The following is a 6,072-nucleotide window of genomic DNA, read 5'->3' as shown; positions in this document are numbered from 1 at the left end:
AACTGGAAGTTGTCAAATGGGCTGCACTGAATGGACCCACTTACCGTACATCCATAGTATATCTTCCAAGATGGGTGTGACTATGTCTGATGGAATGGGACTGATCATGTTCCAACTGGAACAGTAATGTGCTGTAATGCATTGCTTGTCTTATGCTGAAGTACTGTAACACCTAGGCTACCAACCTGAGTTGTAGAGAAATGCCATTCAAAACTCTGGATCTCTTCAAATGTTGGGTAAGCAAAAGCTGGAGAGGTGCATTTTGATATTCCTCATGCCATAAAAAATATTCCAGAAAGGGATAATAGAGACAAAGAAATTGATATTGTCAGATATACATTGGCATATTGTTACAGTTTGGACAATTAAGCAGACAACAGCAGACAACAGAGCTCCAACTGTTGAGCTTTTTTTACATAATAGCTCACCAAAGAACTTAAAGAAGTACTCCCTTAATAGACTGAAAATAACTCCACTGTACAGATTATCATAATTTCTTTCTCTGTCACTGCACCTTTTCAGTCCATATATTGCATCCTGTTAACTTTTTAAATAGTTTTCTGTAAAATATTACCATTATTATTTGCAGCCAACAGCACTGGATATGAGTGAGTCTATGATTTAATATTTTTTGTTGTAACATTATGACTATTTTTAAAGTATTACATCCACATACTATTTATTTATTCTCTCATTTTCTCTTTTCTAACTGTTATACGGAGCTGATCTGCTAGTACTATGAAAACTGCCCATCTTTATTACAGAAAATAGTGATTCAGATGGTGGTTTCCATTCAATATACCAATGGTGATAATGCTTTCATGAGGTGCAAACGATTATGAAGAAAGTATCTGGTTGATCTGCAACCAGTTCCCAGTGATTGAAGTTTCTAACTTACAAATCACGCGAGATTTTTGTTAGAAGTGAAAAAATTTTCCTATATTAGATATTTCTTATGACATTCCAAACACATCCCATTCTTCTTCCCCTCATTAACCTGCGGTTAAAAATTATTATCAAATAACTGAGTGTTTCTCCCTCTCTCACATTAATTGCTCCACTAATATATAAAGTAACTTTTTGTTGATGGTATAATTCACTGACGTTTTCTTTTGTGGTTTCTAGGACTGAGCTCATGTTTTCGTCCAAATGCGAGGAAACACTGCAATAGTTAAGGCTGGCTCTGAGCACTATTAGACTTAACTGCTGAGGTCATCAGTCAGTAGTTAAGAAATTTCTTGTTCAGAACATGAAAGCTACACAAGCTTCCTGTGCGTATTAAACAAATCAGCATTTTCTTGTCTCTCAAGGTATCAAATACAATCCTCTGTAGTTCTCTCATGTTTTTATTATGCAGTGTTAAGGCAGAAGAAACTCACCTGTACTGGATCGTGATGGTACAGTTTACTTATTGCATACAAGCGAAGAATTCGAATTTGTTGCAGTTCATTCATAATGCTGTTTATATTGCATGAATGGCCAGTCATATCTTGATAAGGATTCTAAGTGGTGCAGAAATGGTCAACTTACTGTAAATGTTCAAAATGTGTGTGTGTGTGTGTGTGTGTGTGTGTGTGTGTGTGTGTGTGTGTGTGTGTGTGTGTGTGTGTGTGTGTGTGTATTCCTAAGAGACCAAACTGGGAAATTGCAACGTCCCAAAGGAGATTGCTTATAAGATATTTGTACAATCCATCCTACAAGCCTGCTCAGGTGTGAGGCACCTGCACCACATATGATTAACACAGAATACTCAGCGTATACAAAGATGAGCATCACAAATATTCACTTGTTTGTTTGACCCAAGTGACAGTTTCACAGAGATGCTAAGAAACTAGACACACAGATGCTTGAAGATCGTTTGCATCTATCCTAGGAAAACCTATTTCACAGAATTAAGAACTAGTTATAAGTGATGAATCTAGAAATATACTACACCCCGCTACATATCACTTCCCCAGGGAGCATAAACACAAGACTTGAATAATTACAGCATGCACAGTCATTTTTCTGCACTCAATATCTGAATCGAATCGAAGAAACCCTAATTACTGATACAATAGGATGTCAGAACCAAGATGGCCGCCGAGTGAGATCACATGTATTTTCTTCGTCCGCTAAAAGAATTTATTTAAGAGGAAATAGTGTCAAATTTAAATTTTCTTTGTTTTGTATACTTGCTCTAGGGTCCGTTCTTGTCACACAACTGAATATTAGCGTCCCATCAGCGCTTGTTCTTGAAAAAACTTTCTTTAGCTGAAGCCCCGATAATCGCGACATAATCCGAAATTTTGCATGACAAACACAAAGAAATTATATTCAAGTTTTATTGATAGTGTAAAATTCGCTTAAAAAGACTGCTACTAGTTTCACCAGTGTCTATTGTCACCATAAAAGTGTTGTTAAACGTTTCTAAATTGTATTCAACTAACACATTTCGTATTGTTTACTAATTAGATAGACGCGATCTAGGCCTCAATTTTCAGACTCATAAACGTTTAAAGGCCTATCCAAACACGCCTAATGACGTAAACTCTCTCAAAGCAAATTAATTACAAATTAATTCTTCTGTCATTGTATCTCTAAATCAGTACAAAAAGAAAAACAACCACTGCACATAAGACCTCTGTGTCGTTTTTTTTTTTCAATCTCGTGTATTCTTTAAACTTAATTATTATTCTTTTGAAACTGACCATGAGTGAGAAATGTGGGAGCTGTTCTTGTGTAGTGTGTCGAGGGATTTGTTACCAATCATGTAGGAAATATTTGGGAGATCAGAAGAGGCTCTCTCCTGGAACTGCACAGAGTATGCAGTAGGAACATTTTGATTGGGGAACAGGAAAGGAAAATCTGTCCCCTTCAGGCACAGTTGGAGGAAGCAAGGAATGAACTCATAAAGATCAGGGGAGATAAGGAGGAAGAGGGTGGTTGGGAACTGGCAGCTGGTAGGAGAATAGGAGGAAAGAGAACGTAATCTGACAGTTTTATCAACAAAACCACAAACGGTATCTACCACTGCCAGAGTTAAGTGGAGAAGAGCCTCAGGTAGAACGAGGAGCAGGAAACGTGCAGCGCACTTCAACCGAGGCCAAGAAGCCTAGGAATGTACAAAGTGTTAGGAAGAAGAAAGTGCTGCTGCTAGGTAGTAGCCATGGGCGAGGTGTAGGCCCTCAGTTACAGGAAAATTTAGGGCAGCGTACCAGGCGACCAGTATATTCAAGTCAAATGCATGGCTAAGTCTTGTGATAGAGGACCTAGGGTCTTTATGTAAGGAATTTACAAATGAGGGCAATGTAGTGATAATGGGTGGGGCATGAAACAGTTTGGACAGGGATGGGGCATATGACATAGGTGGTGATCTGGACGAGATAGCTTCCCTGACTCATGGCACCAACGTACACTTTGTTGAGCTGTTCCAGCGTCATGATGAACCACACCTTGATGGAGCTGTGAGGCAAATCAATGTGCGGTTAGCGATGGGTCTGAGGACAGCCAACTTTGCTCGTGTTTGCCTGGTGCCCGTCAGGACTATCAACAGATGGGGCTTCACTAGGCATGGCCTACACCTAAATAGGACTGGTAAGGCAAAATTGGTGCAGCTCATTCATGAAAGTATAGGGGGTGGATCTCAGGCCACACATGGTCAAATACGTGTTGTCATAGGTATGAAAAGTAGGTCTTTTTTAGGATAAATCTGGACAACAGGTTCCCCTGCCTAAAGAGTATCTCCAGCACTCTAAAAATGCTGAAACAATCACTCACAAGACAGATTTTAACACCTCAAATGTTACATATACCAGATGTCACTAAGAAAAACAAACCGCAGGAAAGAGTAACATGGGGCATTTCACAGACTTAACAATCCTCCATCAAATCATGTAATCAGTAAAAAATAAAATACAACTATTAGAAGTTGAGTTCCAGTCTTTGAACTGCACAGTAGTTTGTATTACTGAGCACTGGTGTAGAGACACAGAAATCCAACATATAGTGTTATCATTGTATGAAAAGGCAAACACTTACTGCAGAACTACTTCAAGGGGTGGAGGATCATGCATTTATATCAGAAAAGGAACACAGTTCAAAGCAAGACATGACCTCAGTACTGTAAGTGAAGACAAACACTTCGAAATACCAGCTATTGAATTAACAGGGCTTGATATCACCAAGAAGTCAATCATTTTGTGTGTGTATAGATCTCCCAGTGATACTGTGGACACTTTTTTCAATAAGTTAACAGAAGTTCTAGATAAAGTGTCAAGTACAAGGGTCAACATAATTCTGTATAGGGACATTAACATCTGCACTATCATCATAAATGAATCCAGCAGCACCTTCATGATCATTCTTCAAAGTTTTGGCATGTCCCTATTGGTCAATAGTGCAACAAGGGTTACAACGATGACCTTATCAGTAATTGACCATGTGGCCACAAATATGGACAGGCAAAAATGTGATGTAGCTGCAAAAGATCTCGGACTATCAGACCATCCTTGTCAAATAAAAACAGTAAAGTCACGTGTCTAATCATTCCCTGAACTACAAGCCTACAAACGACATCTATCAGAAATCAAAATAAAATTTTTCAAAAGAACTAGAAAAGCAATGGATGAATTGTATAAGGAAACCAATGTGAATATGAAATTCTCTAAATTCTCCACATTGTTTAAACTGGACTTGGAAAAGGCACTTCCAAAAGTATGCATGTCTGTATCAACATCTTACAAAAATAAATGGATAACAGCAGATATTAAAAAGTCCTCCCTAACACTTAAACACCTCAGTGCCATGAAAAGGATTCGCAATGATCCATAATTCTTGAATTTCTATCATAGATACAAAAAGATCTATAGGAAGGTGCTGATTGCTGCAAAAAGTCATTTAATGACAAAATAATAGACAATTCAGAGAATAAAAGCAAAGCAGTATGGAATGTTATAAAAAAGGAAATGGGGAGAGGCAAACGAACACAGAATAACGTACTGCTAAGGGAGGGGGATAAAGTAATAAATCATCCACAGCATTTAGCGAACTGTGTAAATGAGCATTTTGCGAGTATTGCAGAGAAATTACAGCAAAAATTCCCTCAAACAAATACAACACCTGTAAATAATGTTGCGCTAAATACAATGATGTTACTTCCAAGCACAGAGAATGAAGTGAGAAAAACAGTTAAAAAAATATAAAATAAGAAGTCAGTAGGCTCAGATGAAGTACCAGTGCGTGTACTAATACAATGCATAGGGATTATACAAGGCTCGTTAACAAATATAATAAATGAATCCTTCACATCAAGGATTCTTCCAGAGCTGTTAAGACAGGCGAGAGTTGTACCTTTGCTTAAGAAAGGTGATGCAGAAGACATAGAAAATCACTCGCCCATTTCCCTGCTGTAAGAATTCTCAAAAATAATAGAAGCAATTATGAAAGACAGATTAATGAATTGCCTGAATCAACATAATCTTTTAAGTGAATCACAGTTTGGTTTCCGAAGTGGCAAAAATACGAGTCAGCCGTAGTAGAATTCACAAAAGTAGTACTTGATGCTCTTGATAAAGATGAGTGTGTCACAGGCATATTTTTGGGTCTTTCTAAGGCATTTGATACAGTTGACCACAAGATTCCATTAAATAAACTAGAAGCATTAGTATTAAGAAGGTAGCTAATGACTGGTTTCGATCATACCTCACAGATAGGGTACAAAGAGCAGAGATAACACATACTTCAAATAAATCTCAACATTTAGTAAAACACTTATCAGTACCAAAATACATTATTATAGGGGTTCCGCAAGGTAGCATATTAGGACCAATATTGTTCCTGATATACATCAATGATTTTCCCAGTAGCGTTACTCATGGCGAAAAAATCCTCTTTGCTGATGACAGCAATATTGTAGTCACTGAGAAAACAAGAGAACTCCTTGCTGACAAAGCAAATGAAAATCTCAAGGAAGTTTATGATTGGTCGATAAGTAATAAAGTGACAATGAACATAAAGAAAACTAATGCAATGAATTTCAGTTTGAAGAGGAAAAACGGCAACGTTAAGTTAAATGTAGATGGCACTTCTATA

Source organism: Schistocerca nitens, unplaced genomic scaffold (assembly GCF_023898315.1).
Source record: "Schistocerca nitens isolate TAMUIC-IGC-003100 unplaced genomic scaffold, iqSchNite1.1 HiC_scaffold_466, whole genome shotgun sequence".
NCBI classification, from domain to species: Eukaryota; Metazoa; Arthropoda; class Insecta; order Orthoptera; family Acrididae; genus Schistocerca; species Schistocerca nitens.
This window is presented reverse-complemented; position numbering follows the sequence as displayed.